The sequence below is a fragment of the Dreissena polymorpha genome, chromosome 2 (genome assembly GCF_020536995.1).
Source record: "Dreissena polymorpha isolate Duluth1 chromosome 2, UMN_Dpol_1.0, whole genome shotgun sequence".
NCBI classification, from domain to species: domain Eukaryota; kingdom Metazoa; phylum Mollusca; class Bivalvia; order Myida; family Dreissenidae; genus Dreissena; species Dreissena polymorpha.
In genome coordinates this window covers 64255554-64268800 of record NC_068356.1, presented here as the reverse complement: position 1 = coordinate 64268800, position 13247 = coordinate 64255554, and the positions used below count along the sequence as shown (strand labels likewise).

The 13247-nt window shown below is 35.8% G+C and overlaps 1 protein-coding gene across 2 annotated transcripts in view; it reads left to right on the top strand.

The window, feature by feature from the left end:
- Positions 1-13247, top strand: part of LOC127867342 (uncharacterized) — a 442512-nt gene that overhangs the window by 289498 nt on the left and 139767 nt on the right. The window lies entirely within an intron of this gene.

Genomic DNA, 13247 nt, shown 5'->3' with positions numbered 1-13247 from the left:
TATATATTTAAGTCTTAAGGGTTTAAGGTGTTAGGTTTTGCACCTTTTTTATCACTGTTGATAGGATTTTCCTGAGTGGATTGAGTAACTCGGGAAATCTATCAATCTATTTCTTTTTAACCACCCACGCATGGCCATAATGTTTCAGTATTGAACGATTTCCCTTTTAACGTGTTCCTATGATATTTTGGTAGTTTTTGTTTTCTCATCTTGAAAGCAAAACTGTGTTTATCGAAATTTAAGTATTTCTTATCCTGACGATTGAGTGACCGATTAAGACCCTAAAATTCTGCGAGATTGAATGTGATGCAAAATTGTAACTTGTCCACAATTTATGTTTTTGTGTCGTTTGAACATGCAGAGAGTAGTCCGGAATTCCTTACATTGAACAGTATTACATCCTTTACCCTGTGCACAGACACAGTGATGTAGCAAAAGTTCAGAGGTTTTCTCTCGAATCAGCCTTTAAATGTTCGAGTTTATTCATTCGTGTCTGCTGGCGTTATGTAAAGGTCATTTTAGGTCTTATTTTATTTGTATACGGTGTCAAAATAGTTTTGAAAAGGGAATTTCCATCATGAAATTATATTCTTAGTGTGATAGGTATTCGATATTCTAACACTGTTCATTTAATATGATAGTGAATGCAAGTTTCATTTTATATTTGCTGGTTCTCAGGATACCATTTTCATCATATTTTCTTTGCTTTAAGAACGTCTAAAAATGACATGCCGTTGTTATTTCATCTAAGTTATCTCTAAAACATAAATAGGATGATAAACAGTGCAAATCCAGCTCGACCTGTGCGCTCAGACACACTCTCTATAAAATTAAATGGGTTGTGTTTATTTCAAACTTGCGATTAAAAAGCTATAACCTAATTTTGAAAGAAATAAGTCGCGTCTAAAATTATGCTATTGCAAACAACTTCCGTGCCTTCAGCGCTTTTATTGAATATTGTCTGCGTGTAAATCTATCTTATTGCACTAGTGTTAACAACGCATTCGCACACTTCACAATGTCTGATGTATAAGATTTAAGATGAAAAATATATTCTTATGGAATTTTGATTTTAGCATGATAAACGATACAAATTTAATCTTAACCGCTAGCAACCCAGACACACATTCCCGCCTACCGCACATGATAAAAAGCACTTTGTTAAAGATGTATTACTTTATTGTTGTCAGTTTAAATAATTACACAGGAAACTCTCAGTCTGGCATGCATCCGGTCGTGAAAGAAGTGGTTGACATTAAAATTGCAATCAATTGCCGCGCAACGATTAGACTGGTTCCAAACTTCTCGTGATTAAATCCCCGCTTTCATAACAAATAAGTGACGAGAACGCCTCATTATTTAAGAAAAAAACATGGCGAAACTGAATGACAACAGGGAAGCGTACAACGACAACGAGCGAGGCCTGGTATTGTCATGCGCATGGGAGCCGGGGTTAGAGGGTTAGGGTAAGGGTTAGGGTTCGGGGTCGAGTTTTGTTAGCCTTATCCTTAACCTTAACCCTAACCCGACCCCTAACCTTAAACCTAACCTAACAATAACCCAGCGTTATTTCCCCTATACCAGGCCTCGCTCGTTGTCGTTGTCCGCTTCCACAACTTCCCATGAAAACGCCTTTGTAAGTTTAGCCTCGAAAATAGGCTGTTGGTTGAAAGGGCAAAAGTTATTCCGATTAAAGTGACCATATATAGTATTAATCCAGCCAGCCATTTACACGCTTTAATAAAATTAAGTCGGCACATAAAGATCTAATTCAGCAAGGTATTTCCAAAACGTTTATGTGCATATTGGCTTGTATAATCAATTAAGCAGAGTGTGATTAAAAAAATGCAAAATAAGATCGCAGATATTCTTTAAAGGGATCTTTTCACGGTTTGGTAAATTGACAAAATTTAAAAAAGTTGTTTCAGATTCGCAAATTTTCGTTTTAGTTATGATATTTGTGAGGAAACAATATTACTGAACACTTACCATAGTCCAATATAGCCATTATATGTATATTTTGACGATTTGAAAACCTAAAAATTATAAAGCTTTGCAACGCGAAACGATTAAATAATTTGGAGAGTTCTGTTCTTGTCGTTTTAATTTACGAAACTACGAAGATTGCTTTTACTTCAGACTAATTCCAGGACTACTGGGGTCACTGGTTTGAGCCCTGGTACCGGCTACTTTGTTTTTCTATTTTTATTTTCATTCTTGATGTTTTACAGGAGCTTTTAAGATCCAATGTTTACATTTATCAATATAAAGCATTTAATGACCAATTTCAAAATATGCCAAAATCTGTAAAAAGGCCACTTTAAGTTTACTTGTCAAGAACAACATTGTTCAAGATCATCACCAAGAATCTCGGCTAAAAATGGCTAGAAACATACCTGATATGATAAATGTTAATGGATATGTGTATCTCAGATTGTCGACGTTTATTGCTTATAATGTTCATTAAAGAAATTGTTGCTGGCGTGTGAAGTTGTTTACATGTACATGTCTTGCTTTTTTGTCAAATTTTCCGAAAACAAGTGATGAATTATTGATAAAAAAAATATAAAAAGTACATCACTTATACACACACGTTGCCGCAACAAATTCCCATGACAATGTTTGTCTTGGCCGATTGGTTCCGAGCCGATTTATTTCAACAAACAGCATTTCCGGTAACAAATGGCTCTTGGTATGTTATGATAATATGATGTTTGTCTTTTTTCGGTTTTGCCACACTGGTCACAAGCTATCATTTAACTAATTTGATTTAATCATATGATAAAACACCATCCAGTTTGTATTATGACAAATACTATTGACAGCAATTTAGCGATACTTGTTTTTCCCAATTACACCATTTGCCATTATGCATTTACATACATTTTTAACGTCAATGTAATAAAATATACATACAGTAAAAGCGGTCATGTGACAAAAATGCATAGCAAAGATATAAAATATGATGATACAAAAACATCATTAAATATACAACAAGTATATTTCAAATAAACTTCAGTAATTCACGCGACCATTTGTATAAATTTTAATATTTTTGCATAACTGCAAAGTCAAAGTCTATTTTGCACCTGATACACGCACCATGAATTGTTTGGGTTGAACTTTACATATACAAAGATATATACATTAGTTGATTTAAACGTACAAAATGTTAAACTGTTCACACGCTTTACACACACTGATCCTTATAAAAAGGTTCTACAATAAAAAGGGAAGCAAAATAAAATCAGAATTCAACCAATACGCATCTTTGCTATCAAGGAGTGTTTATAAACCAAGCTTACCATGTTTTGTTTTACTTTATTTTATTCAGAGGATAAATTAACAAATGTACTTTATTCACCAAAATGTCACGTAATCGTTCATAGTTCATGGACGACACATAGTTACTAGCAATGTTCATTACTCTTAAATTACTGGTGCGAAGCCTATCATTCACTATCTCGTCATGCGCGTATTGCCATGATGACGAGATTTGCATTAACTACCATTTTCCCGTGTCGCGCATAGGACAAGTCCGTCCCTCTCTATTTATGTTAATTTCTCTGCATAATGTGGGATAAAATATTCAACAATACCATATATCAGTTTCTAGTCCAATTTAATGTCTAACATACTGAACGTTTTCGGTTATACAAATACAGTCTGATAGCTACATGATCGTATCTTTCTCGATCCGTACGCCTCCAAGTCTAAACGCTGTCTAACCTCGTTTCCACACCAAACATCTCGTTCTATCGAACTACACATAAACATACAATAATAAAATTTCTATAACAAATTTGTTTGGTCGATTCTATGCGCGCTTATTGCTGGTTGTTGAATTACAACCTAGGACTGGAGAAGTCAGGACGGCTGTGAGGTTGCTATTGAAACGCTTCACTAGATAGAGATCTACGAAAGAAATCTGAACAATTCAATCTGATATCTGTTTAACCAAAAAGCATTTAACAAACCATTAACTCACTTGAGACGATTTGCACAATCAGAACACGGCTCTTTAGAAATTAAATCCTTGAGTGCCTTATCAGTGAACCCTTGATCAAGTAAAGATAGTGCAATACAAACAAAATGCCCTTAAGTGTAAAATTACAGCTCTGGTGATAAGGAAATTGCAAATGAGTGACTGAAACTCCAAAACGGGTTAAACAATTGGTAATTCAGAAATACAAGGGAGTATTGTTAATATTTGCGCAATAAATATTATGTTCGCATTACATAATACATCAAAAGCTTTGTTTTGAAAACTGCATAATTTGCTGTTTAAATGGTTAAATACGGTGTGCTGTAACTATAACGTATACGTTTAAATATGTCAATCGCAGATGCGCGGAAAAATTACATGGTAAACCATTGGTTGGAAATAAATGTTTTCTCATCTTGCACAAAATACACACTGGTAATATATCATTAACGGTTGGTGTTGCCAAATGATAAGATTTGTATACTTTCTTGACTAAATATGCTGACGTAATTCAAGTTTGTCCTGACATGTCGCCATTTCCATATCACATTGGAGCAATAGACTGCTGGGATACCAAATGTACCGAAACATAAATATAAGAATTATATATAATACAAGTGGAATCACTGTTGAAAGATTATACAGTATCGCACAAGCTATTCTTATGTTTCGGTACATTTAGTATCAAAAGCAAAGCGCTAATTGAGTCGCTATTGGGTCTAAACTTAGATTCCTGTTTAGCGGCCTATTCGATAAAATTAATTATTTGTATTTGGTAAGCGGAACAGCACCTTAATTTTAGTACCATACTTTGCCGGCCTTATTCATATGCATAATAAATTACATCAATTAATATGTTTAAGAATGTTTGGTCTATTTAAGAGCGCTTTTTATCTGCAGATGTATACAGCATGTTTAATACAAATTTAGTTTATACAAAATCAATGGCTTCAATGCACAATTATTATTTTAAAGTCCAATTATTATTTTTATTTACAAAAACTATGTTGCAAATATGTTAAGTATAATGAATAATATAATAATATTGATTTTCTATCTTAGTTTGTTGTCCGTGAATAGATGCGGAGGTATCATGTGTAAACTCTTGCTCGCCATTCCAATCGGCGTCTGCTGAACGTTTCGGCATCTTTCCTTACACAATCGGTATATATTTCTAGTTTTATTTTAACGCTTTAATTCTTCATCCTTGTAGAGCCATCTGCTTTCATTCCGCATGCTGCAGGATCAGCTCGGGTCGGATAAAGCATACATTATCCATTAAATAGGCTATCCGAAGATGCCGAGTCAAATGCTTTGGATTCCAGAACTTTCCGAAAGATTGCCGAAAGTCTGCCGAATATCATAAAAAAGGAAGATTCAACATTGTACGATTCTTAAAATTTGAATACCGTAGTGTTTTAGGTTTCTATCAGGGTCCGAATGTACCAGTATGCGTCAGACGCGCGTTCAAATCTGACACTGACTGGTCTGACATCATCGACTCATCCCGATTTCACGTAGCTTGATATTCGTGTACCATTCGGTTATTAGTTGAATGACGACATGGTAAACGTCGAAAGGCTTGTTCGATATAATCATGCATGTCAAATATAAATTAAAGTGACTTTCCATATCGATTACATAGGCGGATCCAAGTAAAGGCTATATCCATCCATATTACGTATAAACTATGCACTTTTTGGCATTATAAGAAGGTACTTTGATGAAAGTACATAAGGCGTGACGCGCTCGAGAAGAAGTTGTGCAAGCCTTCAAAATCACTAAAATCGTGGAGCTCCCGAGGGGCTTCGCCTCCCCCTGGACCCTCTAGCAAGGCTTTGCCCTGCACCTACCAGGGACCCTAGCGGCCCCCAGGAACCCCAGAGCAAATATTTCAGTATGCCGCCCCTCCCCCCTTCTAACCAGCTATCCTGGAGCCGCCTCTGGATTACAAGAACTGAACAAATACTATAATAATGTATATAAAACTTAATTGTTTATTGTGTATTGCGTTATCATTCAGTTAAATGCTTTTGTTGCCTTTGATTTGATAATAGTGTGTGCCGACTATATTAGGACACGCACTGATCACATCAGTTAATGGACTGAAGTTACCGTTCAGTGTTTGATACGAAAAAAAACTAATGTGTAAAAACTCCAAAGAGGCCAATACCGGAACATATAACAGAATAATTCGATTCAGCAAAATATAGTTAGATCTATAACAGTTCAGATACAAAACAGTGACGCAATCACAATTTCCAATTATTCGGAATGAAATAACTAGAACTCATGACGTTATAAAAACTCGTCGAACGTTTTCCAACATATTCATACCAGGTAAAACATACAGGGAAATAGCAATTTTTTCTTATTAAATGGTACTAAAACAATATAAACAATAAACAGTTTACGTGCCGTTTTTTTAAGCGGATCGGTTCGCACACAATAAGACTCTACAACCATTGCGCACATCAATGTGAGCTATAAAAGTATCGTGTTCAAAATGCGGTTTATACTTCTCACTTATCTCATTCGTTATGATTGGCTACACATCGACTTGATTTCCTGCGTCAGCCGAAGGTGTCATTGGAACAATTCTTGTACATTTATAACAAATTATATTTCTATAACCGTTAAAAAGCAAACTATTTGGTTAGTTAGCTTCAACGAGTATCAACAGCAAAACGATTATATGGTTGAAAACGGTTATATGGTTGAAAACAAAAATACGGTACTAGTCATCAATATGTCGATATTTAAGCACCGGGTCGCAGAAAATAATCCATTTTGAACAGTGAATCGGTTCAAAAAAAACTTTGATTCCATCTGTACCACCGATTGTTTGTTATGTGGATTGATGTTATTTTGTAATATGTATTGTAAAATCAATTACAAGAACGTGTTGAGAAAACTAAATTTCATAATTCCGTATTATTACATAAATGTTACAATCTGAAATCTCCGGGGCAACGTCTTCGATAACTGCGCTGTTTTCATTGATTCCACGCACACACTCGTTCAAACCAGTCATGACACGAAGACAAAGCTATAAGAATCAATAGACAGTGTCATTTACTCTCATTTCACGTTCTTCTTCAGATATAGCTTCGAGGCTCGATGAATGTTCAACATCGCTTTCGTGTAACGTTTGTGGTGAGGTACCAAGTTAATGTGTCCGCTTATTTCGTATCGCACCGATCGCACAAGTGAGTACATGTGACGTCAGGTAATGGAATAAGGATTAAGCGGGATAATCAATTATTAATACATTCCGACAGGTAAGAATATCCTTAACAAATGAGGTGCAATAAAAAAATTAAGTTTAGTTTTCAAACTAAATCCTCGTACACTAATTCCAACTAAACACACTCCCAAACTCCTCCGTCACATTTTCCTCATTCCCCTTCCAATACATGTTGAACATATGCTTGTTTAATTCTCCGCCATTTTGTGATATCGCTGAGAACGAAGTAAACCTACCGACTAGCCTCATAATTGCTAGCAACCTCCTTGCAGATATTCGACTGGAATCAGCATAGCTGGATCAAATCCCTGCCGTCATAACCAACCACGTGATGATAGCCAAGCCACGTGGTACATGTTGCATGAGTCGACAATCATTTACAACTACAAAACGTTTTAAGGCCTTTGTTGAAGTCTATATATGTGATAAACCCATTATCAGACCAATTTTTGGTGCTCCTTTACGTTTAAAATAGCACTAACAATTAAACTAATTTTTTTTTTTTAAATGCCACTACCTACGATAATTTAAAAAGATTTTAACCATTTGAATAAAAATCTCCACAAAAGCTGAAGTATATATTCTGTTCCAGACGATATATGAACAATAAACACATCACGTGTATAAATTGATAACAGCTGTTACTAATAAACATTAGTTCTTCAACATGATTGTGTAACACATACATATTGTTATTTAACATGAACAACATTAGCTAACATACGCATGTGGTGAATCCGAGTATTTGCGTTGCAATATAGACATATAGCGTGAATATTTATGTGTACAATAAGTTGCAAGTATGTGGACGTTGGTCAGTGAACCATTTGGAGTTAAAGTTTATAATACATAAATAAGGGAAGAACAAATCTCATGATGTATATTTAATATATATATTGCAGCGAACTATTTTATAATATATTATAATATAAGTGATTAGATGACATCTTTAGTGTGTGTGTGTTACAGTAAGTTATTGCATGATATTTTACAGTCAATTCATAAATTTCTAATACGTATACAAATCTGCTACTTGTTTGTAAATGTGCCACGGAATAAACATATGTATACAGTTTATAATTACGAAAGAGGCTGAGTACTATAGGTTAAAGTGTTATCAGCTAACCCGACCAATCAAAGAATAACTACAAAAATAAAATATGTAGTATGTGGTTATTCATTCAACGTTTCCAATGAGATGAAACAATAAACAACTTGCAGCATCATACTTGAAATTAAACGGCCACACAGGAACATAAGTAACTTTAAGTTCGGTAATCATTTAAACTTGGTTACCATGAGAATATTTGTTTTAAACGCCCTGTCAATTTTTTACGCAGACAATGTTGGTGTTCTCATTAACATTATTTCAGGGTTTTACTGTAATTAGTGGTCGGATAGAAAGTTGCAGAAGCTGGATATTGAATTAAGAATTCAGTAATGCATGCCAATCTTTACTTTACATAATTTTTATCTTAACTGAATTTAATAAATGTTTGGAATGTTTCTAATATAAGCCAATTAAATGTTAAAGAAGACTATGTATAAAAAAACGTAGTTGTTGTTCTCTCTTAATATTTTGATACCTTGATAGTGTATTATGTTTTAGAGGATCTTTTTACACCTATATGCCTAATGTCTATTTCTTGTATAATTATCTGTAATTCATATCATAAATATATTGATTGTATCATGATAGATAATTCAATAGCGACATGGGTTAAACAGAAAACATAGTGATTAAAAGTGATCAAATCGCCTCTGCACAGATCTCAATTTTCTATTTTATCTTTTGGTCGTTATGATGTGAAATTGACACGTTTTCCGAAACTACTTAAACAACATCGACTCTCTAGACAACTGTACCAGAACCTTTTGGAATTTGGTTCTGCATCAAGTTGTGTGTGAATTCTGGGCATATGCTATCATAAATATTCTACTTTAATTATTTCTTAAATGAACGGTTAATTTCACTAGTTCCATCATTGTTGTTGTATTGATTGTGAAATCGATGAGCATGTATGTATTCTCTTTTGTCGATATTAGTTGTGCATTGAGTATAAAATGATATTTAAAATAATAAACTAAATGTGGTAAATATTACTATTAAAAGAAAGAAAGCGTACACATGTTTTAAATAATAAATTTATTCCAACATGTTTAAAATAAAGGATACGAGCAAGTAAAACAATCCTAATTAGATTAATGTATGGAACGCCTAGTCTGTCTCCTGTTGACTATTGATATATCGAAGGTTTCATCGAAATGATATGGGTATAATTCATCTGATATGTGCTTATAATATTATGCTGTGCACTTGCAATATTATGATGTGTGTTTGTGATTGTATGCTGTGTGTTTGTGATGATATGCTGTGTTTTCTGGATGATATGATATGTGTTTACCATAGTCTGCTGTGTTTCTGTCATAGTATTTTGTGTGTTTGTCATGGCAAACTGTGTGTTTGAAATGATATTATGTGTGCTTGTGATGGTACGCTGTGTGTTTGTGATGGTATGCTGTGAGTGTCATTGAGATGATGTGGGTTTAAATCAAATTATGTGTGCTTATAATACTATGTTGTGTGCTTGCCATAGTATGGTGTGTGTATGTGATGGTATGTTGTTTGTTTGTGATGGTATGCTGTGTGTTTTTCCTGGTATGTTGTGTTTTGACGTGGTATCCTACGTGTTTGTCATGGCATGCTGTGTGTTTGTCATAGTATAATGTGTGTTTGTCATGGTATGCTGTGTGTTTGTCATGGTATCATGTGGGTTTGTCTAACATGATGTCCTTTCCATTCGCTATGATGTAAGTTGGCGTTATTTTCATTCGGAACACTCGGTTCTTGTCAAAGAACTAATGGTTACGTCATGCGTATGTCCGTCCGTCCGTACGTCCGTATTTCCGTCTGTCCGTGTGTCTGTCTCCTTGTCTGTGTTTCTTTCTGTGTGTCTGTCTTTTTGTCTGTCTCTCCGTCCGTCTGTCTGTTGTATGTATGTCGGTGTGTCTGTCTTTCTCTCTGTTCCTCCGTTCGTATGTCCGTCCGTCCGTCTGTGTGTCCTTATTTCCGTGTGACCGTCTGTCCGTGAGTCTCGTCTGTGGCTGTCTGTTTTCCTGTCTGTCTGACCGTATCGCCGTATGCCTATTTGTTTGTGTCCGTCCGTGCGTCCTTTTTCTGACCGTTCGTGCAACTGTCTTTCAGTCTGCATGTCCGTCCGTTCCTCCCAGCGTCCGTATATCTGTCTCTCTTTCTGTCGGATATACGGACATACAGACAGATGGACGGACATACGCACTGACAGAAAGACAGACAGGCAGGAAGAAAGACAGACAAACATACATACAGACAGACAGACAGACAGACACAAAATAGATAGACAGATAGACATACAAACAGACAGACTCACGGACGGACGGAAATACGGGCAAACGAACCGACGGACATACATTTGACGTAACCATTAGATCTTTGACAAGAACCGAGTGTTCCGAATGAAAATAATGCCAACTTACATCATAGCGAATAAAAAGGACATCATGTTAGACAAACCCACAGGATAGTACAACAAACACACAGCATACCATGATAAACATATAGTATACCATGACAAACACACAGCATACCATGACGAAAACACAGCATGCCATGACAAACACACAACAAACCATGACAAACACCTAGCATACCATGACAAACACACAGCATACCATCACAAACACACAGCATACAATCACAAACCCACACCACACCATGACATACACATACCATACTATGGCAAGCACACAGCATAGTATTATAAGCACATATACTATGATTCAAACCCACATCATTTCAATGACACTCAATGCAAACCATCACAAACACACAGCGTACCATCACAAACACACAGCATACCATTTCAAACACACAGCATGCCATGACAAAGACACAACAAACCATGAAATACACACAGCAGACTATGATTAACACACAGCATATCATCACAAACACACAGCATATCATCACAAACACACAGCATATCATCACAAACACCCAGCATACCATCACAAACACCCAGCATACCATCACAAACACACATCATATCATGGCAAACACACAGCATACTATTATAAACGCATATAATATGATTTAAACCCATACCATTTCAATGAAACCTTCGATCCAGCAATAGTCGACAGGAGACAGACTAGGCGTTTCATATTAATGCACAATATCCTTTGCATCTTTCGTATTAAGCGAATGTAGAGGCAAAAAGTAGTAAGTGATTTCAAATTAAAAGTGACGACAGCGAGTGCATATTTTTATTCACCAATGGTCAAGTGTAGACAAAACTATTCACAATATACGAAAAGGCCAAACACAGCTGTTGAGTTGTTGTTCGACTTGACCATAGAACTTTAGAACTTTAGTTAAGCTCTGTAGTCGATTTGAGGTCTAACGCGACGGTTGAGCAATTCGGTTGTTGAGCATGGGTTCAATTCAGGAGCTCATAATGGTTGACATTTAATCAGTCAACTTAGAGGGCTTGTGTTTAACTAACTTACTGAGGTATACCGACCACTTGTGTTATTACTAGATCATGAATCGCATTCATGATATCGGCTTGGTTCTTTTATATGAGCTTGTAACGTTGCTACCTTGTTAGTGTCAAAATAAGAAGAGCGTATAAGAAATAGAACCGGTCTTCTAGTCGTACTGAAAGCGTCACCTTCATAGTTTACCAAGTCATGTTCGAACTACTATAATTCTGAAATATTTCCATTGAGGGAAATTAGGAAAATGCAATAAAGCGGAAACATATCTTTGACTTAGTTTATTGCGAGAGTTCAGCAAAAGTACTGAAATAAAGCGAAACAATTTGCTTTATTTGGAAGGGTTGTACATTTGTATTACTTTAAAATTACTATGTATACCGATTATATACTAATAAACTAATATACAGTGACTAAACGATTGGCATGCTGGTATTGTAGACACGCTTAACAATCGAGGTGATCACATTTATTTCACTATGTCCGTTGTAAGATCGTGTTATCAATCTTATATCAATATTTTGTATATGTCCTACATGTGTATGGTAACAAATATGTCGCGTTATTAAATACATGAATGTATATTTATAAATACTTGTGCAACTATTTAAGAAAACATGTATGTGTTGCCGTATGAAGGGAAGTTACTTTATGATGCACCAAGTATGTATGTAGTTTTTTCCCTTTCATATTGAGTAATATCAATTAATATCAGTTCACCTTGTCCTAACGTTTTGTTATCTATCCATACCCTAAATTTAGGAACTGTTCACAATAGTTATTTTAATACACTTGTTGAACTGTTTATTACTGGTGAAAGTGTAAAATTAATACCACCAGTTTTGATGAATAATTAATGTCCTTCAAGTGATGAACCTATTCACGTGTTTATGAAGGCAACAATGAATAGCGTAGGAATTGAACAGAACCGCCATGAAGTGAGTGATTGTTTTACGCAGAGACTAATCGGATGTAAACAAACCGTTGGCGCTCTAGAATGAGTAATATAATGAGACCGTCGCCGTGGCGTGGTGGATTAGGCGTCCGCCTCGGGATCGGGAGGTCGAAGGTTCGAGCCCGATGGGGAGCGTTTGTCGAAGGATGGATGTTTGTCAAGGGACTTGTTCCGATATGACCGGCTCGTGAGCCGCGAGCTAGTTAAAAACGAATGGTTACCGACTTTTATCCGCCTGGCCCCTGGCATAGTGATAGGACTTGGGAGGCACATGGTACACACGCAAAAAGTGTTTCATAAGTCAAAATGGCAGGCCCTTTCAATAGGGGTGACACTATAATAAAAAAACTTTACCTTTACCTTTTAATACCATTACAGAAAGTTTTGCAAACTGTGAAATCTAAACAAATATGTGATATAATTTTAAAAAAGAACATGATGAATTTCACAGAAGCACGATATAACGGACCTGGAGACCAGCCCATGAACTTTATGGCCACCACCACCACCACCACCACCACCAC